General features: G+C 35.2%; 1 protein-coding gene across 13 annotated transcripts in view; it reads right to left on the bottom strand.

Moving 5' to 3' along the window:
* The window catches only part of LOC106540114 (uncharacterized), a 248,367-nt gene that overhangs the window by 172,797 nt on the left and 47,661 nt on the right, over positions 1-27,909 (bottom strand). For 11 of the 13 annotated variants that reach the window (XR_015697495.1, XR_015697496.1, XM_087721541.1 and 8 more), the window contains one exon: positions 24,413-24,455. The gene's annotated coding sequence lies outside the window, so the exon portion shown is untranslated. Of the gene's footprint in view, positions 1-6,945; positions 7,010-24,412; positions 24,456-27,909 lie in introns of all 13 variants that reach the window. The other 2 variants (XM_087721540.1, XM_087721538.1) reach the window with 1 other exon arrangement.

Here is a 27,909-nt window from a genome sequence, read left to right as displayed (position 1 = left end):
CTATTTTGTGTTAGGTTTAATTGATTTATGATGAATGTACTTTATGATTATAATCATGATTTATCACATTGCTTGTATGTAGCCTGAGAGCTTATGCACCAGAGACAAATTCCTTCTGTGGTCAATGACACTTGGCCAATAAAGAATTCTAATTCTAATCCTTCTAATACTAATTAATTTGTTTACAATTCAAATATGATATAAGCTTTCAGTAATTATATGAGCTCGATGGATGGAAAAGAAGATTGTATTGTCTTTTCTAACTGATCCTGTGTTTTACAACTGAAATGAGTAAATGCAATATGAGTTTTCTTGGATAAAAACAGAACATTTTGTTGCCAAGCTTGGAAAATAAAAATGAAATTTAGGATTAACATTCAAAAAGAATTTAAAGATGAGAAAAGCTTTAACATACTCAATGACTCCTAACCCATTGATTCCTGGAAGATAGGAGTGTTTGACAATACAGTGCATTCATGACTGGAATCAGTCATGATTGCATTGTATTGTCAAACACTCCTATCTTCAATCAGTCATCATTGTTTCCTTTACAGGGTAAAACCTAGTTTCTTTTGGGTGCACAAAGAAACTAAAAACAGATTTAATCATGAGTTAGGTATGACTTGAAATTAACAGTATATGATTTGTGTAAAAACCAGATATTAACAAAACATTTCCTTGAAAAAAGTCTTATAGAACTTATACCAGAAGCTATGTCCATCCCAATCTTGGCAATCCTAGATCAAAATTAAATCTATTATAAATGTTACACATATATAACATAGGTAAAGTTTAAAAAAATAAAGCACCAACAATGCAAATGTGAAGCTACGAAAAATAAATCACAAATGAAACTGTTTAGTTTAATTTTGTTCTTCAATGTAACAGGGCATATGAGGGGAAAAAATAAAGTTCTAAAACAGCATTTTCCAGGGATGGGAGAAGCAAATACCATTAGACAGAAACCATCCCTCAAATATTCCGGCCCTATACCTTGAAGGTATATAGGTGAGCATCATCATTTTGAAATTTACTTGGGAGCAGACTCAAAACCAGGGCACCATGATATTTTTCACAATGACCTGTAAAATGAGGAGGAACTGAATCAGTCAAAACAATACCATAAGAACACTCCCAAGTGGTGAGAAAGTACTTGGACCATGATAGGGAAGTAGTAGTGATTCTCCCCAACTGCAAACCACACTGCTACTGCCCATGACCAAAGTATAACCACTGTTGTGTGTTAGGAACTTCATGACCTGGGTCACATTCATGGCTGTCATGGTAGCTAGCACTCTTAAGCTTCTTCTGATTTCATCCCCAGAGAATGCAAATTGAAGATCCCCAATACAGCACTAGTCATACCATGGATGGGTTTCAAACTTTTTTGCTATTAGTTTGGTGGGTGTGGCTAGGGAGGGTCATGTGACTGAGTGGACATGGCCAACCTTATGTCACACATGCCACACTCACTCAGTCACGTGACCCCACCACCACCGAGCCAAGTTGGTTTTTTTAATTTTCTACCTATCTACCTGCATGCTGCCCTACCCTCCCTTTACCAGTCACACACATCTCTCCATTTCCATTTAGCAGCCCTGACCCTACCTCCCCCCCATGCCTCTTTGTTCAGGCTGCTTACCTTCCTTGCTTCACTGAGACTTTCAAGGCAATGGCAGGCGTGTGCATGAAGAACAGGGCAGTGATGACAGTGGCTTTTTCAGTGACCTCTGATAGTCTGTGGTGGTCTGCAGCCAGTCATTGCAACCACAAAGCAGCTTTCAACAAAGCAGCAGCTGGGAGGCTTCTTTTCCAGCTGCTTCCCAGCAGCGGTGGCAAGCTGGGGGGCCACCGAAAACTACCAGAGGTCAGGTTGCCTTCCAGAGTCTGGACACCCACAACAGAAGGAAGGTAAGCAGCCCAAACAAAGAGGCAGTGGTGGGGGAAGAAGCAGGGCCAGTGCTGGGGCTGCTGAAGGAGGGGAAATGGGATGACACATGCGACTGGTGAAAGGAGAGCGGGTGGTAAGAGGGTGGCAGCTCCGTGGCAAGGCCAGAGCTGGGGAATGGCACATTCCCCAACCCAGCCGAAGTGGGCAGTAAACAGGCGGAGGCTCCAGGACAAGGCCGGAGCTGAGGAATGGCACATTCCCCAACCCAGCCAAGGGGGGAGGTGGCTTTGGGGCCTCAGGGAATGGAGCATCCCTGGGACTCTGGCCCCCGATCCAAGGTGAAGGGCAAGCAGGCAGCATGCTAACTTACCTTTGGTGAGCTGAGCAGAGCGGGTGAGCCATGGAGGTGACTGGCAAGTCATAAGAATGTATGGATAACTTTATCCTGATGCTCTTCCCCCTCCCCACCTACAATCAGTTCTCCACTTAGAACTGTCTTACTGTCACTGTGTTCAGGGGAACAAGGTCTTGGTGACTGACAACCAGCTGTGGTGGGATCTATACTTAAAGGAGCAATGGGGAGGATTTTAGCAACACAGAGCTTCCCAGAAAGAGGTTATTACACAGTCCCAAACTGGAGTGGGGAGGGATAAGAGCATCAAGATAGCTACACCCTCTCTCAAGATAGATCTAAGAGGTCAGAAGGCTATAGTTTTAGTTTGGCAAGATTCTATCCATTAGGCATAAGCGAATAAAGAATTGGATCTTGTTGTCTCATCTCTAGGCTTGGCCCTGATACAATCTTGCACTTTTGACATTTTGAAGTCATGTGATCATCATTTGTGGCCTTACCAAAGTTAAAGAGGAAACTATGTGTTTGCATGTGACATCTCCCTTAACTACATTAATTTGCCTATTATAATTTATATTGTGCTGTAATATATTTCTAAGCTAAAAATATATGGATTTAAAACTTTTAGAAAATTATTAACTACTGAAAGAAAATGGGAACTTGCAATCTATCATTAAATATAAATAATGCCATTAATATGAACTTCAACTACAAGATCCTTTAACTGTGCTAACGATGATGAATGAGTAAAATAAAAAATACAAACAAAATGTCAAAGTTCTACTAGTATAAACAGCAAGAAATGCCAAATAAATTATGATATATGAAGGTTGTCTTTCAACACAGTGCCCTGATTACTTCCATCAAAATGGTGTATAATCACACTGGTAGGAAATTGCTGTTAGGAAACTATATTTTGGGCCTTTCACTTAGACTTGACTTTTCATGACTTCAGTAATAAGTCTGTTCAATTTTATTTGCAACATCATTTTTCCTTAGCCTTTCTTCGAAGAGTTAAGAGGGAGTGACTGATCCAGATTCAGTCAATTGGATTTGTGCCACAACAGTACTCACTAAACACATATATTTCTTTATGCTTATAAGTGCTATCATTTAGATAAAATTATATCAATGACAGTTTAGTGATGAGCTTCCAATAAAGCTGTCAAACACTGAATAAGCAACTTTAATAATTGGAAAAAATCTATTAATTAAGTTACTATTTATTTTATTGCAATTACATCAGGACATTAACTTGCAAAATAGAGAAAATAAGGGAAAATAAAACATTTGTTATTTTGAGAAATAGTTATTTTAAGAATGGCTGTTTAACATTGTTAAAATTATTTTAATTAAGATACTTTGCTATTCATCTTTTAGTTTCTTCAAGCTTGTCAGATAAAAATGATTGGGTACTAAAATATATTTAAAATTTCAACATTCTATAAAATGGAATTTTTAAAGTAAAAAAGAAGCAAATGTGCTCTAAAAGCTGAATATGAGAAGCATAAAGCCACTTGAAGAAAATAATATAATTCCACATCCCAATTTGAAAAACAAAATTGTTTAAGAAAACTGCTATAATTTTGATGGAAACTGATCAAGAGAGTTTTCAATCCCAATTAAAAATGTAAGTGCCACATATATATCACTATCTGCAATAGAAACAAGTGAAGTCACCAAACTGTATTGCCTCAAGATCTGCTTCAGAGTTGTATGCCTTTATTGCTAGAAGCACAAAGCTATTTGTACTTTCTCAGCATTGTAATTTGATCAACTTCTAGGATACAAACTTCAGATGAGAACTGCATATAGAACCCCAGATTCAAACAGAACATTGCTGTAGCTTCTCCACATAACTGCCACATTTGTATTTTCTTTTAAAAAGTAATACCTTGGCAGCTATCTCCTAATATGCCAATTTAACAACGTACTTATGAGAAGAATTACACAATTCAACATTTGTAGAGGATATTTAGTCTCTTCTTTTAAAGGGTGATACTTGAAAGATTGAAAGCCTGGTGCTGAAGTGACTTGTACTGATAAATATTTGAAAAGCTCGGTCCAATTTCAGTCCAACTTTGTAATTTCCATATCAAATTATAAGCTCAGAATGCCTGGAGCGCAAATAAACATACTAAAGGCTTTTTAGCCACAAGGAGATAAGATCTCTCTCTGGAGAGACTTCGCAAAACTGCTCCCTTGCTTTTGTGCAGACTGCTGGAATGTGCTTGCTTTTCATTTCACTCTTTGTGTCTGGCTCTCAGGCCTCACAGGCAGTGTCTTAAGCCAGGCAGGGTCAGCACAAACAGAGAGTAGCATTCATGGACAGATCAAGTTTATGTGAGAATCTGCTCCTCCTGTGCCCTCAATTTCCATTTGAATTGTTAATAAAATTTCAACCTGAAAGGCACATGATCGCATCAGTAGAGAAGTCACGCAGAGAATCCTCAAGCTCAGAAAAACATTTTTTTTACTATTTTTTTAAAGCCGTCCTTCTCCTGCATTCATGGCAATTATGCCATCTAACATCTCTGCTGAACTGATCCTTCCAACACCATAGTAACATCTGATATCAAGTAAGGTGCTTGCTTTAAAAATACAGGCATGTAAATGAAAAAGAACAATACCATCAGCCACCCAGCAATTAAAAAAACTAAGGATAGCAAGAAACTAGAGTTAGAACTATATTCTCCAATGTTATAGTTTCAAAATTGCAAAGAGGCTTTTCATTATTTTAATGGCATTTCAACAAGTTACTAGTTCTGATTAGCAGACTTTTCCATTGTTTTATGATATAATATGAACTATGGCTCCACAGAGTTAAAGTCAGACTGGTTAATTTGGTCTCCCAGTACAAATACAGTTTAGGAACAAAAATCACTCTTTGCTTCTCGAAGTCAAGTCAGGGCAACTGTACTTCTTTTCTTGTTTGTGAAAAACATTTCACTGATTATCTAAGCAGTTTCTTCAATCTGAGCAAGTTGGTTAGAGGGAACCAGATATGTCTTCCACGGAGGTTTCATTTCTTACCTAATCTGAATAGGCTAGTTAGGTAAGTAAACAGAGAGCTATTGGAGTGTAGATGTTCCAACTCCTAAATTGTTTACCCCATGTGGGTCATTAAGTATGGAGAATGGTGAAGTGGTCTTAATTTTCTTGGGGACTGATGAAAGAGCAGCATTAAAAAATGGGGGACAGGTTGTGTCTCAGACCTCCACCTCTGTTGAAGGATGGATTTTCCACTTTGGCCTAAAAAGATTCTTTTATTCTTCTCTCAAACCATTTATCCTCCCTATTCAAAATGTGAACATTATTGTTTCAAAAGAGTACTTTTTTCTTATAAATAAAGGTATACTGCTGATTTTGGCCCTGTGGTATTGCTTCTCTCATATCTTGAACTGTACTTGGAAACCAGTGCAATGCTTTTTAGCAATGATTTAATAAGTAGCACTATTGTAGTTTCCTAATAAAAATATGGTTGCTTCATTCTAGATCAGCTTAAGTTTCTGAGTGGTGTATAAGCTATGTAATGTGAATTACAATAATTTAACCGGGAAATTACAATGGCATGACTGACTGCCCTAAAACATCTATTCTAAGTAAAACCATAACTGATATACCAGCTAAAGCTGTGCAAAGCTCTCTTGGCCTACATTATTCACTTGTTAATTAAGTATGCCTTTCCTATGGCTCAATGCAACTTTAATAAAGTCAAAATGTATATGATATTGGAATCAGTTTACATTCACTTCATCTTATTTAGGATGAGACTAATGTTTCCCATCCAAACTCCCTGAGACCCCAGGGACCAACTTAGAATTTCCATTTTCTATTTAGCCTACACTGAGTATCATCAATTTATTGATAAGCCCTCTCTCAATTGCTTTGTGTTGACTTAAATAGTTTTGGGGAATTGACCAAGTTTTGAAGAACCATATAGTTGAGTGTTTATAGACTATACATCTCCCCACTACTATTGTTGACTAATTCTACCTCATTAACAATGAAACCATAGTAAAACAGTGCCTCCATTTCCTAACTTTCATTGTCAGTACCGAAAGATACTATGGCCGAAAGTATTGAAGACTGCCAAAACATATCAGAAAGCAAAGATGTTTGTGAACCTTCCTTCCAAGTTCTAGTTCAGATCATCCATGAGACTGATATATTTCTATTCCATGTACAGATCTGAAACCAGATTGTCGTGGTCTAGATATTGTGTATCTTTTAGATCTCAGATTGTCTGCTTTCATGGCATCCAAACTGCTCTTGAAAAATGACTGCTTCTTTCATGGTTCTTGGAAGTTTTCCTTCCTTCATAAAAGTATCATCTGCTGCTTGGAACAAATTCCCAGTCAGCTAGTTAGCTGATTCAGCTTCTAGATGACAATATCATAGAGAACTCTGTCTGATTCCTTACGATCAGAACTTGCCAGACAATATTTTAAGATAATATCTCTCCAATGTCAGTAATTTCTGTTCATATGACTTCCAACTGTGTATCACAGAAAATATTGTTCACTGGGTGATCACAATTCACACTAATTTGTTCTTCCATTCTATTTTTCCTAGTAAGATTCAGAGTACTCTAAAGTAAATAATGCAGCTGACTAATATTACATAAATAACATGTGAACTAGACTTCAAGACTACTATCACCATAGAATAAGCTTAAAACAGAGCTCATAAGAAGACATACTGTTTCCTGTTTTCCATTTGCCTAACTCCAGAATCTCTTTACTTCATTTCTCTTGCTTCATTTCCTGGAAATGAAAGAAATGAAAAAGGTAGCTAGGGAGAAGTTATTAAGGAACAATGTTGTCCAGAATCTTGGTTTTCTTTGTAGCTAATATGAAAAAAACTTTAAAGTTAATATCAAAGAATTTCATTGATTATCAAGTAAATTCAAACCCTTTTTGAAAACAGGGTTCGAATTATTGCACCTTTCCCCCCTTATCCATGCTGTGTAAGAGAATAAAAAGAAGGTGGCATGGTTCCCATATATTTTGATTGCTAACTTTTCTTACTTTTCTTTCTCTTTCCCTAAACCTCTTCATATATTATTCCACAGTTGTGCCCTAAAATAAACTGTGTTGATGAATGAGATAATGGTTACATTATAACAATAGAATGTCCTTTGTCCATCTTAAACAAGAATGTAGCTTCATCCATTAAAGTTAAACCATTATATGAACAGAGAAGGAGAATCAAACAGAAATAAATATTCATATGTGCCTTAGGCAACTCCATAATTACATGGTTGGTCAGTGAATTGGTCCCTAAATCTCTAATAAAAGTTGAATGTCTTCTTTAAAAAGTTAATTTCAAAGAAGGGGTTTTCTGGAGGCTTTTGCCTTTGAATCTTCCCAAAGAAAGAATAATGAGGGCATGGTGAACAAGAAACAAGGCAGGTAACTTAAGGTTAGGGGATGTGACTATTTTAAGATTTTAAGAAGGAGAAATCCAATGCTCCCGGACTTCTAGAATCAATAAATAATCAGGCTATGCTAGAGTTATTGTTTCATTTGGAACATGGTCAAAGCCTTGCCCAGTTCCTTCCACAGCTTCTAAGGGTCAACATGGATAAACTTAGCCATTGTCTTTACTCTTGAAATCCAAGTCTTTTCCTCTTGGCCCAACACCCATCCCTGTTTCTTTTCTATAAGCTGTTTTCTGATAAAAATAAACCCTTGAAAATAGTTTAAATAGTCAGTTTATGTCTTGAGAGAGATAACCTGCTAAAATGTCATAGAATATATAAGCCTCTGCAGATCAATTATTATTTCCTCATCTGAAAACAGTGTTTTAAAAAATTAATATAAAAGATAATACATTTTCCTTGGAGGGGTGGAAGGAAAAAGGAGCTTGCTTGTAAAATCTAGAAAAAGATGAAAAAGGATGCCAGTAAATGCAACCATTGAGCTATTCTGGTTGGGTAGCAGGGGTGGGTTGTTGCTGGTGTTACTGCCTGTTTGGTCCGTGTGCACTTGATGTGTGCAGTTGCCTGTAAATAGGTCTGTGCATGCTCAGAACATTTAAAAATGCCAAAAAAAAAACCCATGCCGTGGAGACTGGGGAACTGGTTCGGAAGTGTGGCCAGCCTGGGTTGCTGCTGGTTCAACAAACCCAGGCCAACATTCCAGTACCAATTCACTCAAACCGGTGTGAACCGGTAGCAACCCACCTCTGTTAGGTAGGGCAGCCCTGGAAAACTTTTATATGGGACTAGAGTGGGATTTTGGAACCTTTAGGACAGCTCTGGTACATGCATAGTTCAGTGTAGATTTTGTTACTGTTATTGTTGACTTTTGGATAAGAAAGGCAGAAGAAGGGCTAGCAGGCAAATGAGCATATGATGTTTTACTGATAATAATATAATAATTACAGTATTTTATTTTTTGTTACAAATAATATACTATAAAACATCATATGCCACATGCCTGCTTTTTTGGTACAAATGTATTACTGTACTCAGAGCAAAATAACTGCATGCTGCTAAGGAAAAAAACAAAGTGTCTGAAAATGTCAACGCAAGTGCAAAATATGAACTGCAGATGAACTGGTTTGGATATTGTTTTAAATAATCTCATAAAAATGGAATTTCATAGAATAACTTCTAGAATTAACTATAAGTTCCATTCATAAGAAGACCCTGTTCAAGCCCAATATGAGCCCACCATAGCCGAATATTGAAATTCCAAAGGATTAGACAGTATTTATTCAAAGCAATGATCTGGTTGATGTGACATATAAAGCTTAACAAGTAGATATTTCCCTAGTGCATAAGGCTCTTGTTCCAAGTCAGTCTTTGTACAGGATACCCACCCACCCTTTTACCCAGTGAACCCAGGGCTAACTCATCACAGAAAGGCTATTTTGTCAAACTACCTGTCCAGATAGTGGATGGAAATAGAAATTCAGGAAGACACAGAACTGCAAAGATATGCAACTAGAACTATATAATGTAAATTATGAGGAACAGAAATTTAAAAATATTAAACTGCATATATTAGTCAACAATTAATACAAGGTATTTGTACTATAAAAGATACTGGTGCTGCATGATAGATCAATTTAAGCAATAGAAGTGTGTGTGTGTGTGTGTGCGCGCGCGCGCGCACACACACACACACACACACACACACACACACACACACATATATATATATAAGGTATGTATGTATACCCATGCACAAGCTACATTTTCACATTTCTAACCTTAGTTCATAGATTTTCTGTACCATTTTAGTGTAGTAGCCGTCGTATGATGTAGTGGTGCAAGCAAAAGGATTGCACAGAGATACTATGAAGAAAAAGTAGATTTTGTATGATTAATTTCTCATATAGTACATTCATATTTCCATAGAGTGCTTAACCAAATTTAATAATGTGCCCTCCCTTTCCAGCAACAGCCTTATAAGGAAAGATTGCAGTGTAGGAATTGTTTATTATAAAACACAATGGAAAGTTGTGTGCATGAAGAACTTCAGTTCTCTCACTGCTTAAATCAGAAGTACAAAACTGAGGTTCCAAACCTACATAAATTCCCTGAAATCCCTGAGCTGTTCCCTAGAAGCTTCCAAGTCTTGTTAGCAGATTAGAATTTTGAAAAGAAAAAAAATTAAATACATAATTGGAGAATAATTAAACTAAGTTTCAATTTAATTGAAATTAGACATAATTAAACTTTTATCTTGGTAGCCATCCCCTCTTGGCCCATTAAAGCAGGCCTACATTGCCTCAGTGTGTAAGTTGTGAATTTGTAATTATGTCCTGGTTTTATGTTTTACTATGTACAAATCTGTCAGTCTTGGAAATGGTATTAGAAAAAGAGAAATTACTATGTTTCCAGAAATGAAGAGTTCCAAATTTTAAAAAAGAAAATCCACAAACATTGGGTAAGCTAGAATGGGCCTCTCTGATAAATAGCAAATGGACATCTCTCACAGGCTTGTAAAAATTTCTATAGCTAAAGGTTAAAGCATAAGAAATTTAAAATCTCTTCCAGAGGATAAACATAATGACACAACGTAAGAGTAGTAGACGCTATCAAGAGTCCTCTATGCTACTGAAGATATGTAGCAAATAACATTTTGACCCATTAGTCATAATGGATAGTAGTTAATATGGTTTTATGATTTCAAAATGAAACTAAGACTCATTAAAATACTGGATACAGTTAGGGCGGGAGTAACTAATATGGGTTTTGGCAATCCCACAAAGTAACAAACCATAATCGGTATTCTGCAACTAAATGTAAGAATAGTACTGTATTTCAGCAAGAAGTACAAACAAGGTCAATTTTAAAGCTATGTAACTTCAAAGCAAAATTGATGACTGAATAAACACTGCTTTAGTGGCTTATGTAAATCCCCTCCACACACACACATATGGAGATTTTCCATTACATGCTACTTCTCTCATATGAAGTAAATAGAAAACTCCTTTGTGGAAGAGGCTGACCATACATAATAGAAAATGGAATCTGTAATACATATTGTAATTTTCAAATTATTTTAATTTAGCATATAAAGACCAATACTTGGAATGGGAAGATTCTAATTATGTGGGAGTGCTCTCTGTATTTAGTTGTTTTCTTGCAAACGTTTCATTATCCGACTAGGTAACATCATCAGTACTAGAACAGAATGGGGTTTGCCCTCTCTTTTAATATTTAATTAATTTTGAGTATACATGCATGTAATTATATTACAGGTTTGCCTTAATTACTCCAATTCCCTTGATACCCAAAGGGTAAAAGAGGAAGAAGAACAATACTCCATCCAATGTCTGTTTCTTCAAATTTTCTTTGCAGCTTGTTTGTCATCATTCAATCGTTATTTTTCATTGTGCTCTTTTAACACCTCGTTTCCTATTCATTCTTCATTCCATGAGCTCGTGTGAATAAAATTATATCAACTTTGCTTTTTTATTTGAAATCAATAGAGCAATTTTTGAAGAAGAAAGAAAGTAACGCATGGTAGCAGAAGGATAAATGAATACAATAGTTTTTAAAGGTAACAGATGGAAAGTTCATTAAAAAAGCAATAGAATGTTTTGAAGTTATTTGACTAAAGCTGCTTCCAATTTCTGTTTAAAACAAACCAACAAAGAAGGTCAAAAGAAAGAGGGATGGGTATGCCAAAAATTTGTTCCGCTACCTCCAAGTAATCTCTGTCTACTGTGCTTACTATGTTTATTTTGCTGACTTAATAGCAGACACTGTAGATAGCTCATAAAGTACAGACATATGACAATTCTAAGACAACTGGATTTTTAAGTGATATGGGAATAGCAATGCAACGGGGACTTAGGATGCCTGTTTAGGATTTTCAGGACCATAAGTAACTCAGCAGGTAAAAGACCCAGATCTCTGGAGAAATCTATAGCTCAAGAAAGTAAGGAAGAAATGAGAAAATAAGGATGATTGGCAGCAATGTGGACGGACCCAGTTAAATTCACAAGGTACATTTTTGGAAGATGTGTTGGCTATAGATCATTCTGGGGGAAATATGTCTATGTAACGATAAGAACCTCAGTGGCGCAGTGGTAAGAATGCAGTACTGCAGGCTACTTCTGCTGATTGCTGTCTGCCAGACGTTTGGCAGTTCGACTCTTACTGGCTCAAGGTTGACTCAGCCTTCCATTCTTCTGTGGTCGGTAAAATAAGGACCCAGATTGTTGGGAGCAATATGCTGACTGTAAATTGCTTAGAGCACTGTAAAACACTTAAAGCACTGTGAAGCGGTATATAAGTCTAAGTGCTATTTCTATTGTTATTAATATCAACACCAAGGTGATGGCATTAGGTAATTAGATTTTTCAAATGGAGCTTTAAAATGATACAAAAATGTATGCTTATTATATATTCTAATATATTAAACTTGTATAGATATGTTTGTTTTATCTATATAATCATTAACATATATTTCCCATGCATGTTATTGCAAATATAAGCTTTTTTCAAAGAACTTTTTTTAAAAACTACTGTGTCATTCACAATTTTCTTTGTCAGAGCATTTATAAAAATTATTTTTATTTTTATTTGACTATTAGATGTGACATTCTTCATGACTAAAGTAGTCATGCCACTGAAAAATCTAATTAGATTTTAACCAGTTTAACTTTCAGTGAATTCTTGGATAAATTTATTTGGTAGATTTCAGGGGTTTGGTCAAAAAGCAAATATATTTTAATTTTCCTGAATCCAACAAAGGAGGTTACATTTATATTTATTATTTATACTATATGCATCCAATGGAAAGCAAAAGATCAACAAAGTCCATGTCTGTGTGTGTGTGTGTGTTTGTGTGTGACATAATTTTTTGTTGCTTATTTTAATTCTTAATTTAATAGTCTACACGTATGTTATTTTTAGTCTCTACATTTCTTTTATTTATGAACTAATGGTTTAAAGTTTTAGAATAAAAACAATATTTACAAAATGGATATTTAATTATAGTCTTCAAATACCTTGAAGGACCAAGACAACCTTAAATTATGAGAGCATTTTTGAATTGCATCTAAATCATAAAAAGGTAGCCATGTTAGTCGGTTGCAGCAAAAAAAGTTAGTGGAATTTTTAAAACTAACATTTGTTATGGCACAAGATTTAGTAGATTACAGTCCATTTCATCTGATGGATAACTATGATCCAGAGTTAACAGTACATGCATTTCCTTGCCTTGGAGATAGGGTCTACTGAAAAAATAAAAAGAGGGATTCATTAAAAATAAATGTAGGGGATAAAAACTGTGAAAATATTCTAAATGCATATAAAATAGCCCTGAAGGTCAGCATTGAAAAAATTCTGAAGCAAGTGCTCCAAAGACACACTGTTTATATACTGGCTGATTTCAATACAAAAATTGACAGCCAAACAAAAACAGATATCACTGGCAGTTTTGGACCTGAGACAAATGATGTAGATCAGTGGTTCCCAACGTGGGACCCACACCCCACAGGGGGGCAATTTGATTTTTAATGGGGGCAATTCAAAAATGAGCTATTAACTGAATTTTTGAAAGCCTGCTAATTGCTCTTATATATTTGTGATGAAACAGCTGTGTTTCATTTACCTATTGTTGTATTTGTTAAAGTGCATTTCCCAGGGCCAGCCAATCAGATGTGTTCCCACTAAGAATCATGGCACTGGCAGAGTCTCTCCCCCTCCCTCCCTCCCTCCCTCCCTCCCTCCCTCTCTCTCTCTCTCTCTCTCTCTCTCTCTCTCTCTCTCTCTTTCTCTCTTTCATGTGGGCTTTGCTGCTGGGTGGTTGCAGGGAGAGCTGTTCTGTGGGGGAAGCCCAGCAGTGAGGATACAGGACCCAAATTCGTTCTTTTATTCTTCTCTTTCATGGATGCCAGGTTCTTTGGAACCTTGTTTAAACCAAGTTAATGGTCTTTTAGGCTTCCTCCGCATGAGTAGGAGTTCACTTTTTGAATAGTAAGAATTATATGTCACAGAGGGGTACATCAGGATTTTAGAGATGCTTAGGTGGGACATGGCCAAAAAAGGTTGGGAACCACTGATGTAGATGATTGTTTGGTTCAATGTTGTCATGAAAATATATTTCAAATCATGAATACCCAATTATAACAGTACAAGTGTTACTTACACACTTGGACCTCGATAAATAAAAGGCACCATAATCAGACAGATGGATTAATTCAACCCTCATTGTCAAGACATATTCAGGTGCTTATTGAAATTCAGATCATGCATGAATTGTTGCTGGCTAAGATCAGAGACAAATTATCAAAAAGATATCATCACCAAAGAAGTTTGATGTGACTTCCATTTTATGTAATCAACTGCAATGAGAAATAATTTTAATTGCAGAGAAGATGCTGGTGAACTGGCAAGAAATTAAATAAATCATCACTAAAACAGTGGTTGAATACATACCAGAAAAAGCCAGAGAAAAAGCATAAGTGCCCCTTAGATGAAACTGTCAGACTAGTTGAATGAAGAAAATCAGTTGTAACTTTATAATGTTTAACATTTTTTTAAAATCATAAATTCTTAGGATTTTAGGTTTCATTATATTGGTTAAATTGTACAGAGTTCCTATATAAGGGAAATAGGCAGTTAAGAAGATTGATATACTGTACAAATAAAGAAATTACTGCAAATTTTTAAAAACAATTAAATTTTAAATTTAAATTTTTAAATTTACATTTTTAAATTTACATTTTTAAATTAAAAAATAAATGTTTCTTTTATTTTTTCCCATTCCAAAAGAATTAAGGTTTACTCTAGCTTGTTAAATAAGTTGCCAATATAATTAGAGTTGCTTCTAACTTTAAATATATTTTTAAAAAAGGCTACCATCTTACTCTAAAAAAAAAACCTACAAAATATCATGAATATATTGCATTGCCTTATTATTACTGGTTGAATAAGCATGCTCATTGTCTTGTACTGTTGCTTATTTAATTTGGCCTGGCCTTGCAGACTCAAGATATCTAGAAATTTGAATACAACAAGCAACAGTAAAGCCTATCCCTAATTATTCCATATTAATATTATTCTTTGTTAGAAGAAAAGACTCAACAGTGGCAGCAGAGATGCCTAATTAAACAGGCTTTTAGCCTGTCCATATTTTCAGATGAAATGAGGCTAAGTATGTAACTTATTAAGAAGTTTAACCATTCTGCAAAAAAACTAGTAAATCAACTTTCCATAACTGCTAAATATAAGGCATCCAAACCATTATTGAATGCAGGACGTTTTAGGTTTCATAACCAAAACCAGAATGTTGTAACACATGCAAGTTAATTTTAAAAGAGGTCTAAAGATTTCCAGATTGCAAAGCACTAAAGACTGAATTTAACTGCAATTTTAAAGCATTCTAAAAGAAAACTTTCAAAAATACTTTTAACAAAGATTTAGCATGTTTAGAGAATATCTGAAGTTTCTATTCCCATGGAAACTTCTATTAATATCTTACACAACTGCATGAATGAGCTTACAATAGCATACAAACAGAGAGTAACAGGTCACCATAAACTGCTAGCATCATAACAAAGATTTACACATACAATTTCAATGCAGATTTAAAAGAGAAACCAACAGAAATTTCAATGAAGTGAAGTATTATTCAGAAAACCTGTATCTTATGCAAAAATAAATCAATTGTATAACATAAGCAAGCAAGTTATTACTTACAAAGAAGTGCAATATTGAATATCATCGGATGTGACCAATGAACATAAAACAAGAGTAGATAACCTGTAAATTTTATAGCAACAATAAAGTTTAAACCAGAAATGAAAGCCAAAAACCATACTAGTGCATTTGGGTATTAGTACTGCCATATCAACATTGAAAAGGACAAGAACCTTTCAGATATGCTAAAGCCAACAGACACACCAGTAAAACTTGTACAGAAGAAAAAAATCATTCCCAGTGGAGTGATATCAATAATTGAAAAGACTATCAAGATATGCCAGATTTCTATGTTGTGGAAATGAACTAGCAGTAGTTCATTGCTACTTTGCCTCCATTTTCACAGCTCTTCCTGAATAAGGATTGCTGCAACTTTTGTACAACAGGTGTTTCTCACTAGCATAAGGTGGCGCAGTGGTTAAATGCAGCACTGCAGGCTACTGCTAGATCAGCAGGTCAGCGGTTCAAATCTCACCGGCTCAGGGTTGACTCAGCCTTCCATCCTTCCGAGGTGGGTAAAATGAGGACCCAGATTGTTGGGGGCAATATGCTGACTCTCTGTAAACCGCTTAGAGAGGCCTGAAAGGCCTATGAAGCGGTATATAAGTCTACTGCCATTGCTATTGCTATTTGCCTGACATGCATAAAAACCCCTTATTTGCAACCATGACGATGGATGGATGGATGGATGGATGGATGGATGAATGAATGAATGAATGAATGATTAGAGACAGACATTTATTTGTCTGAGGTATATACTGAATGATCTACTTTTCTGTTAAATTTTTAAATAGGTCCACCAGTATACTGTTTCATAATTTTTCCACTCACTTGAAATTAAACAAGTGTTATATTCATTATGCTAGTTAGAATTTTTATAACAACTTGCAGCAGACTTGATTCAGAAAAAAACTGGGGAAATGCAAGATTTTTTGTATCTTTTAAAGCAAGTTATTGTGCATGTTAATGCTTTAATTTTCTCTATATAAATTTAACTGTGTGTATGTGTGTGTGTGTGAGAGAGAGAGAGAGAGACAGAGACAGAGACAGAGACAGAGAGAGAGAGAGACACACACACAGACAGAGAGAGAGAGAGAAACAGAGACAAAGAGATAGGGGGTGGTTTGAGGATATGTGAGGACTGTTCACAGAAGTAACTGGACTAGTGAATCATTTTCCTAGGATGAAACTTAGAAGGACACAGTAACAAGGGAACTGTCCAATACAAGTATTTTGCAAGCTGCTGAGTGAAGAACAGGAGCATCTTAAGAGTATAGTGCAGATATCCCAATATCAGACATGCCCATAGTTGATGAGTTCTCTTCATGGGTGGGCAATGCAATCCTATATATGAGTAGGCCCCACTAAAATCAGATACCAGGAGACTAGATTTTAAGTTAGCACAAATAATTCCATAAGGCACTTCATCTGCAACTGAAGTACCCCTTTGGATCCATTCATCAATCACCTGCAACACCTCAAAGGTTCAACACATTACTCTAAGTCATTCTGAGTTTTTTTTAGCATTGTGATTAGAAGTGCTAAATTAGAATCCAGGATATCACAATATTCTAGTTCTGCTTTATGCATGAAAATCAGCCTCTTCCTTTCAGCTTCAGGAAGAAGGCATTGGCATGCTACTTCTGAAAATGTTGTCAAGAAAATTGCATGGACTTCCATCTGGAGTCACCAGGAGTCAGTGTTGACCAGAATACATAGCTGGATTGAAACAATCTGAATGACCAGGAGATGGCAGTAGGAGTTAGGATTTTCAGATTTTATTTAGTATCAACCTAACACAATCATATTCATACACCTGTGTGTAGAAGTATGTAAGAATACATAGGTATATTTATTATATGTATGCAAAGCTATGGGTGTGTGTGTATGTGTGTGTATGTGTGTGTATGTGTGTATGTGTGTGTATGTGTGTGTATGTATGTGTATGTGTGTGTATATGTATATGTACGTATATGTATATGTACATATATGTATATGTAATAAATTATGTAATTTTTAATTGAGCAACATTTTTCAGAACTTCAGAAGATGTTACTTTTAAGTGCAAATAAAATAAATTTTAAATTATTACATTAATGAACATAGCTTTAATTTTTACTATTACATTTATGTGATAGTTCTTCCTTAGATGCATTTTTGGTAAAATGCAATTCTATAAAATTCATCATTGATATATTGGTGCTTCAGGTAGAATCAGAGGTGGTATTCAGCAGGTTCTCACCAGTTCTGGAGAACTGGTAGTAGAAATTTTGAGTAGTTCAGAGAACCAGCAAATACCACCTCTGACTGGCCCCATCCCCGTCTATTCTCTGCCTCCCGAGTCCCAGCTGATCGGGAGGAAATGGGGATTTTGCAGTAACCTTCCCCTGGAGTGGGGAGGGAATGGGGATTTTACAGTATCCTTCCCATGTCATGCCCACCAAGCCACGCCCACAGAACCAGTAGTAAAAAAAAAATGAATTCCACCACTGGGTAGAATGTATGTTGGAAGTGTCCTGAAAGGAATCTGAACTAAACTAAACTAATGTATGAGGCTGGGCAAATTTTATGTACTTAATTCAGATCATCTTAAAGAAGTTGTGGTAAAGTCCGGGCATTTCCTAATATATACATAAGTCTGGTGGGCCTTAACCCTTTCCAAAACAGACTGCTATTCTCTATGATCTTATCAGTAGCAAGTGCACTCAGGTGTGATTGCAGGCAATGCTTCTTTTAATGCCACTTTAGGGTATGACACAGTATTAGCCGAAGGAGGTGATAGTTCATCCTCACTTCATAAACCATCTTTCAGTCCAGTGGCAAGTACTGCTGCTCTCTTATTTTCCTTGAGAAGGTAATATAAGATTGTTTCAAAAAGCTCTTCATTAAGTCAGGGTTCAGAACTGAATGTTGGACTCAGTCAGCTTTATTCACTTCAGTCAGACCTGAATGCAATGATCATAACCCTCCTTATCTGATTAGATATCCCAATAGCATTTTATCTTGACCACAGTACCCATGGGATTGGGATTGAACAGAATTGCTTTAGGGTGATTCTTCTTCTTCTTCTTGAGTATGCAATTCCAATCACGTGTTGTAAGGATTTCCTGGAGAGTCTTTTAAGTCTTTTCTAATCTTTTCCATGCTATTTAATATCTAATGAAACTTCTGCAAAAGGTGGCCTATCAGTTTGGAGTGAGTTATCATCAATATGCTCATGATATCCAGCTGTATATGTGTGTGTGTGTATTCCTTATTCAATATTGACATTGTCGGCTATTTCCTTATAATCTACTTCTTTTTGGCAAGCTACCATACTTACAAAATACAATACTTATTTTTATAAAACTATGAATATTCCAGTGGGAACAGCATTTGAGACAACTAGAAGAAATAGTAGTCTCATGCTTCTACAATATTTCAGAATTTTCAGGTTTGGGTTTTGTTTTTGTTTTTTGGTTTTTTTGCATATCTTCTCCAAATACAAATTAAGAAAGCAGGGTATTAGGTCTGTTCAGTTAAAAAAAGGAAGCTATTGTATCTTTCATATAAAATTGACATATTTAGAGATAACATGGACAACCATTCCTGATTAGAAAAAGACATGTAGGGCATATAATAAAAAAAATTCAAGGAGCTAGACATTGTTTATTCCTTGATAAATATTTGTTTTATGTGACAAAAGAATCTTGATAGCCTATGACTATTATTCACAAATACACTCCAATACGTCACATGGGATTAATCCCCAGAGAGGGGCTAGGTCTTAATGGTATCATATTAAGGCTGCAAAAATCTAATTATCTAATTATTATCTCAATATTTTTAGTCATTTTACAGCTAACTTTCCAATTTACAACAGGCTTCAAGCCTGCATGAAGAGTTTATCAGAAATGGATGCTTATAATTCCTTTTCAGAGTTCCAGAACTTGCACATCATATTAAACAGACAAAGTAGCCCAGACAATATTTTTAAGGAAGTAAACAATATAGTTAAAGACCAAATAAATAAAATGTTCCCAAATGGTTAGGTGACCTATTTGCAATGTTTTGGTTTTAGGGTTCTGAGTATCTCTCTTCTTGTAGGATACTGAATGAGAAACATATTTAAATTTCAATCTGTATCAACAGAATTTTAAGAAAAAAAATAGCATGTTTCTACCACATTTTTACCATACCCTTTTCATTCTGCCACCACTGAAATCACTATAGTTTTTAAAACAGAAAGGCCAATTTACTGGAATTGTTATAAAAAGAGTTTCTGATGTGCTAAACATCTAGCTTTTGTGAACTGTGTTGCAGAAAGAATAATTACATAAGATAATTTCCATCTCACAATCTGTGTTCTTCATAACAAAGGAAGTAACAAACACAACCAATATGCAATGCAATTTATTCAGGATTAATTGATCTACCCAATAAGTGAAAATAAATTAACACTCAATATGATAATGAATAAACAAAGAACAATTTGAATGGAGCTTTAATATCAATATCATTCTCATTACAGTATTGTTACATTCTATATTGGGCACAAATAAAACTGAGTAAATATATACAGTACAACGTCTGAGAAGACCACTTCAGGATTTTTTCCATCATTAATATAACCTCTAAGCTGTACAATTCAATTGAAGAACAAACTGAAATCTTTTAGAGGGAAATAAAAAAAACTTACAAGAACATGGTTGCATAAGTATAAACACCCTCTTCTAATTAGGGGTGTGACAGTGTTCAGGATTAACCAATCACATTCAACCTGGTGTTAAATAATGGTCAGTACACATCTGCCATCAATTAAATTGACTCTGATGGAGCCCTTATAAAGTTCTGCGGTTCTAGTAGGGTTTTCTGACAATTACTCAGTTGCCTCTTACAGTGAAAGACATGGTCTTCAAACAGCCAAAAAAAGCATTAAAGGGATCTCATCGTTGAAAGGTATCAATCAGAACGATACAAAAACATTTCCAAGGTATATGATAAACCATGGAACACAATTAAAACAGTTATTAATTAGTGGCACAAGATGTCACAATAGTGACATTATCAAACTCTGGATGTCTCTCCAACCATGATGAAAAAAAACAAGAACAATAGTTTGAAAGGCTGCCAAGAGGCCTAAAAAATTCAGTCAAAATCAGAAATGTGACAGATAACTGTCTTTCCCCCACACAGGGAAGCAAAAAACAGATCAACTCACTTAAAAACACATATCAAATTACTTTTTCCAACATGATTTTACCTCTGGAAAAAAAAAGAATGAAGTAACACCATGTCAGAACAACAAAAGAACACCATACTTATGCAAAGATTTAAAGAAAATTAGACACTAACAATTTTAAAGTTTGGAATAATTCTTACAAAATACACAAGCATAGATTGAAATCCTTAATATATCACTATTACAGCTTGGAAACATCTCTTCATTCCAATCTTTAAAATACTGTGCCTTAAAAAAAGTTTTTAAAAGTGTTAAAAACACTTTTTATTATCTTAAAAAGAGAAAAAAGAAAAGCAACTAGCATATATTTTAAAAAAGGCATTGGAAACATATCAGTAGTATAGGCAGTGGGTATTTTCCTTCCTTCCTTCCTTCCTTCCTTCCTTCCTTCCTTCCTTCCTTCCTTCCTTCCTTCCTTCCCTCCTTCTTTCTTTTTTTCAGATTAAAAAGGTTTCTCTGTCCAGTTGTATCTGACTCTAGGGCTCAGTGCTCATCTCCATTTCTTGCATGATGGAACCAGTATTATCTGAAGACATTTTCTGTGGTCATATGACCAGCATGACTATATGCCAGAGGCACCCAGAAAGTTGTTACCTTCCCTTTTCTTAAGAAATTGATTCTTGTAGCACTTTATAAAATAAATATATTTATCTGCAATAGATTATGCATTAATATCTGTTATTCTTTATGGTGCCAGGATGGTTCACACATTTGTCTCAATGTTTTAAGCAATCTACCTTTTAATTTTAAGCAATTTGGGAAGAGACTCTGTTGCTTTAGACCATTTTAAGCCATCATTGTTTTTCTTCTGAATCAATGCTTAAATGTCTGAAACTTGCAGCATTAGTGCCCCCAAATCTTTAAAGGAACGCTTCACTTAAATGAATGCAACATCTTTTCAAAGACTGTTTCTGCACATGCAATTCTTCATTCTAATTGCAAGACAAAACAGCCACATTGATTGGCTTCAAGATCTTTTCAGAGTCTCCAGTAGCCAAAAGAAGTGTTACCAAGTTTCACCAATGTGCAAAATCTTTTCTAACACTTCAGGTAAGCTCCTGGAATCAGTGGAAGAAGCTCTACAATATGGCAAAATTATTTGCTGCAGAGAATCACATCTTCTTTTCACCTTAACTAAGAGAAAGGATTGTCTCCATGGTATAAAAAACTGCATGAAACCAAAATCCAAGCAGACTTGATTTGGAATCTGTTGTTTTAAGTTTTAAGTTTAGGTTCATCCAAAGCCAGTTCATAGTCCCAAACAGTTACTATTGATTCCAAAATTTGGATACTAATCCACTTTGGGGTTTATGTTTAAATATCAGTTCCCTAAAATTAGAAGAAGGAAAGGCTCATACCCTTGAAGTACCCTTTTCTGCCTAGCAAATATTGAGTTACATATTTCTAGCTTATCTAAATTGTATGGTACAGTACAGCAATAAAATGATTTTAGTAATAAAAACAGCTAATAAATCAAATAAAAACAATTGAAAAATTCAAAATACTTTTCTTTCAAATAATCAGACTGTAAATTTTTGCTAAAGTCAAATCAATCTACACATGATATAATTCTTTGGGATATTCAAAAGGCCTGGTCTTAACATCTTTTTCTGAAGAATAGTTTTGCAATATCTAATTTCCCAATGGTAAACATAGAAAATATTGTCTATAGCTGTGATGGCGAACCTATGGCACATGTTCCAGAGGTGGAACACAGAGCCCTCTCTGTGGGTACACATGCCATCGCCAGCTGAGCGATGGCATGTGGAAAGACCATCTGGCTGGTGTGCATGCATGCACCGAAACCAGAAGAGCAGGTGGATGGTATGCATCACACCTGCGCATGTGCATGCCAGCTGGTCTTTGAGTTTCTGGGGCTCAGTGCTGAAAATATTCGCCATCACTGGTCTATAGCATATCTTACTGCCAAATGAACATACGACCCTTCAAATACAATGGTGACACATTTCTCAATAAAACATAGGAATAGAATATTACTAGATCATGTACTTATTTTAGAACCAGTTGTCAGGCCTGCATTTATATTCCTTTTAGAATTTTGGCCTGCCACACTTTCTTTTATTTCATTATGCTGTTTCTTTAAGTATAGTCGATGGGAGGAGGGAATAGAAGAAGTAGGATTGTGGAATGTATTGTTTTTCATTCTTTGCTAGAAGTCAAGGTTATCCTTTGTCTCCGCACTTTCACACCTGACCGGAAGAAGCTGGGCATGGACGCCAGCATGGAAGAAGAAGATTGGACCATGTGATAGACTGTGGGTGTGGGGACAAGATCATGAACTTTTAACTGGGTGGGATTCTGATGTAACTTCCAGAGTTGGAATCCCACAGAACGATGCCAACATGCCTGTTTTATTAAATTGGAACTTTAAGCATAGTTTTGCCTTGGACTCTGATTTAATTGTGCATGGTATTTGGAACACTGACACCAGTATTCCAAATGCTATTCTACACAGAAAAATAACTTCATGCTAAAAAGTTCATTTGGCTGCCATGCGGAAAGACTTCAATGACTTTTTAGCTTGGAATATGGTAAGCAAGAAAATACAAAGGCAGCATAGAAAATTACACATGATATAAAATTATTGGCAATAATTTTAACATTATATTATAACTAAATGCGAGGACTGATAAATGTTCTTCTTTATGTGATACTTGATTATACTGGAATTGGTATATCTGGGGTAATAATTGTTTAAAGGAAGACTGAAAAACTTCATAAAGGATCAATGGCTGTCAGTGTTGATGGCTGTTAGCTCTGTCCAGAATCACAATCAATTGTCTACATTATATAATAGGGGTTTGTGAGTAAAAATGGAATGGAAACCTATCCTCATAATCACGTGGGTGACTTTTATGAAAGCATCTCAATGTGAGACATAGACAACTGGAATAGATGGGACACTAACTAGATTTAACAGGTTACTACTTTGTATTATTTTTATGTTTGAAATAAAATAAAATTGAAATAAAATATAATTAAATGCAAATTGTAAGATTTATAAAATACAATTTATGCAGGTTATTCAATTATAACATGTTGCAAATATTATTGCAAATAATAAAATACAAATAAAATTAGCTGTACATATATATAGACCAGCATCAAGTCATATGTTAGACTAGAAAGAAATCAAATCCCAAGATAAATGAAATGTGTATTGATTGAGGTTAGAATAGAGGGACACATATGCTACTAAATGTTAGGCAAGTCACAATAATTTGAATGTCAAAATAATCTGAATGCTATCGACATGACAGAATGGAATAAATACCATTACTGCTAAAATATCTGGATGAGAATGAACTATATAATATGGATAAACCTGGTAGAAGAGTGATTAAGTGAAGCCTTTCAGGCAAACTTTGCCCACAGCCTAGAGTTTGACCCTATCAGGATTCAAGGTTGACTCAGACTTCCATTCTTCCAAGGTCGGTAAAATGAGTATTCAAATTGTTGGGGGTAATATGCAAATAATTGTGACATTGTAAACCACCCAGAGTGCTGTAAAGCACCATGGAGCAGTATATAAGTCTACATGTCTAAATGCTACTGCTATTGCTATTAAACAGCTTTGGAATTTTCTCCTGTTTATAGGGAGTTATTTGCAACTGACTGCAAAATAGATTGAAACTGTCATTACATTACACTGAGAGATTATAAACATTGCTTGAGTAACATATAGTACTCTAATAACTCAACAGTATTCAATAATAATACAATTCAGTAATAACGGACAAGTCCAAAACAACTTACTCTCTGTGGAGTTACAGCTTGGCATGTAGAAGTCCCAGAAACCCTAGAAAATTAAGGCAATACAAACTTGTTGAAAATCTCTAATATATTTGCAAGCTCAATTTAAAAGTTTCTAATTTTATGAGATTTTTGTTTGGATATCACATTTTAAGAATGTTTTTTTAAAATTAGGTGATTTCTTCCATTGGATATATTAGATATTTAATACTTTTCTATGGGACATGACATACTGCTATCTTTCTCATGTGACAAATTTTACCTTCATAGCTATCGTTCAGACTTTATAATTCCAATCATACTCAATCTGATCATACAATATAGAAATAAAATGCAATTCATTTATTATTCAAGCCTGCTGTTAAGCTTCTTATTCATAATAGTTACATCTTCTCTATTTTAAAATGACATTTCATTTCATTTTCCTGTATTGTAGGCCATTCCAATCTCAATGATGCAGGGCAGAGACAAGCAACAGATAAATCTACAGTCACTACACCAGTGGTGGGTTGCAGGCAGTATGCCCCAGTACGGGCATACCGGAGCCAGCCAGGAGCACCAGATACCGTTCCAGTATGGTGCTCCAGAGAGCCCACCTGCCCGCCCAAGTTCCTTACCTGTGTTTTAAAGATTCTGCGCTGTCACGCACACGCATGGCTCATACAGAGCCTGCATGACGCTCCGCGGAGCAGCTGGAGTGTCACGGAGGTGCTAAGACACATATGCGCACTGCGTGCATCCATGAGGACGCTGCCGGCCCCGTTCCAAGCATACCAGTTGGAATGAGATTTGAAACCAATCAAATACTCATATACACACACTTATGTGGCTTTGATATCTAATAAAATGGGTACTATAACAAACCCAACAAACTTGCAAAAAGTCAAAAGTTAATTTAGATAAATAAAACAAACTTAGAATTCAAATTATCTGATGCAAAAAGTTATTACAAATTTCAATTTGAGGTAGAATTTGAAACAACTTCAACAACTCAGATTGCTGAGTCAATAAATTGAATTATATCAGATGCCTTTGATTTGATTCAAAGATCTTAGCTTTTTTATGCATGCATATACCTGTTTTTATTAAAATGAGTCATCAAACTGATTCAATTCTCTGATTTTTATGTCAAATTCAAATTAAATAATACTGAAATTTCAAATTGAACAGCAAACTGAAATCAAATATAAGGTTGCAGAAGGCACATAAATTTATCAAGAACATATTTTAATATGCAGTATTACAAACACTGAAATGATTGGAATAATTTAATAAAGAAATTATTTACAATATGTTATATATCAATTTTTATGAGATAGAGAAGTGACTGCTAGTTTAGTAGATTATTAAGGTAAGAGCCCAACAAATAATAGGGATTTTGAATTGGGAAGAATTTGAATAAGAATGTAAATAAGTAATTGTGCAAGTATTTTATTGGACCAGATACTAACCTACATGAATTCTTGGTTTAATCTAAAAGTTTTATTTGTATATTCATCATAGTTCTTATTAAACTGCTGCTTTCTCAAATACAAAAATTTCTAACATCTTTAAAATAGATCAGATACACCAGGCTAGAAATCAGTCTAATTCTGTCCATTTTATCTTCAGATATATTATTTCTTAAATTCAACCTATTCAATTTTAATCATAAGGGTTTTTTAAGCAACAACAAAGATAGCAATTAATACATTATGTATAAATGTTAAATGCATATTTATTTACTGAGCATATTTACTGTAACCTTACAATAAAGATAGTATTAATACTCATGGTTTTGATTTCTTGGCTGGACGAAATCAAAAGACACATAAATCTTGTTAGTCTGAAAGTACTTGATTCCTTCTTTACTTTTACTTTCTAGGGAGATGTAAACTTTCCCTGGTAGTCCAGACAGAAAAACTCATTGTAAGTCTACATTAACATTACATTAATCTTGCAAGTCTGGAAATACAAATCTCTCATCATCTTCTTTTTACCATCTGATAAATTAGGGAGGATCCTTTCTTACTTTCTTTCTCTGCCTATTAAATAGTTGGTGGCTCCCTCCCTCAATGCCCTTTACCCCACCCCCTAATATCCCAATTGCACATACAGGAGTCTCCCTTCTAAGATTCTTTCCATACCTCCATTGTTTCTGTGGTTTGAGATATGTTTTGTGTGGCCATTGTCTAAGTTGCCACTTTTCCCCCTTTCTCCCAAAGTTATTCTCACAATCCATTATACCCATGGACCTACATATAACATATGATATGTGATCACCTTTTTCCATGCAGTATCTCTGAGAAAGGCAACATACTGTATTTACAAACCACATCAGTCTCATAGGCATTTTATAATACCACTTTTAGCTGGCAAATAATGATAGCAATAGGCACTGATTCAGTGGCCATTTACTTTATTGTCTAAAGTGTGAGTCTGTTTTTCTGTTTATGCAAGCATTTGGATCATTTTTTTGAACAAGAAGCATACAAAATGTCAAGGTTTAACTTAGTTCTGATCTGCAATTTGTTTAGGATCACTTCAGGATATGTACACATCAGTTCACTTCAGTTCACTTCAGGATATGTACACATCAAACTGCTCACAATTCTGCACATTAGTCTCATTCATCCATTAATATCTGATAAGGCTTTTATCCCAGAAAAAAAAATCTTCATTTTCCTATTCAGAAGTACATTACTTGCAGAATCCCCTCAATTCAACATTTATTGAAGCATACTGAACAATGAATATAGCAATAACAGAGCTGGAAGGGACCTTGGAAGTCTTCTAGTCCAACCTGCTGTTCAAAGAGGACCACTTCAGACAAAAGGTTGTCCAATTTCTTCTTTAAAACCTTAAGTGATGGGGCCCCTACAAGGTTTGAAGGCAAGCCATTCCACAGATTAATTGTTCTGTCATGAAAATTCTCCTTAATTCTGGGCAGCTTCTCTCCTTGATTTCTTCAGCAATGAAATAAAACCTGCAATTCATGACCATTTGCTTTTAAAAGGATCTTTAAAAACAACACATTGGTTTGTTTGTTTTGGCAGAAGGAACATAGAAAACTCAAAGACAAAGAAAAATCTTTTTACTTGCAGTGGAAACTTTTATTCACAACCAATATCTCTGCTTGTGTTCAGCATGAAAGACCAGGTTTTTAAACAATCTATACAGGATATTAATAATAAATGACATCAATGATATATATTCACAAAAGTTCATTAAGGATACCTTTTAATTCCTTATTTTACTTATTAGGTTAATAAAGAGTTTGCGTATTTGTCTCCTAGGAGAGAGGGAGAACCAAAGAAACTTTTTTTAAAAAAAACCCACCAGATGAGCTAACAAAATGTCTTTGAAGGACAGGATATACTGCCTACTAAAATAAATGTAATATAGGATCACAAAGTCTCAGTTTAATTGTTAACTGATATACAGCATATAATCCAGTCCAGGTACATGCTTTTGAGTTCATTTAAACCACAGCATGATTTTGATTGCAGGTTCATTCACAA

The sequence above is a fragment of the Thamnophis sirtalis genome, unplaced genomic scaffold (assembly GCF_051295495.1).
Source record: "Thamnophis sirtalis isolate CommonGarterSnake01/CBP01778 unplaced genomic scaffold, rThaSir2_p1.2 scaffold_8, whole genome shotgun sequence".
NCBI lineage: Eukaryota > Metazoa > Chordata > Lepidosauria > Squamata > Natricidae > Thamnophis > Thamnophis sirtalis.
The sequence above is the reverse complement of the archived record's forward strand: the minus strand, read 5'-3'. Positions and strand labels throughout refer to the sequence as shown.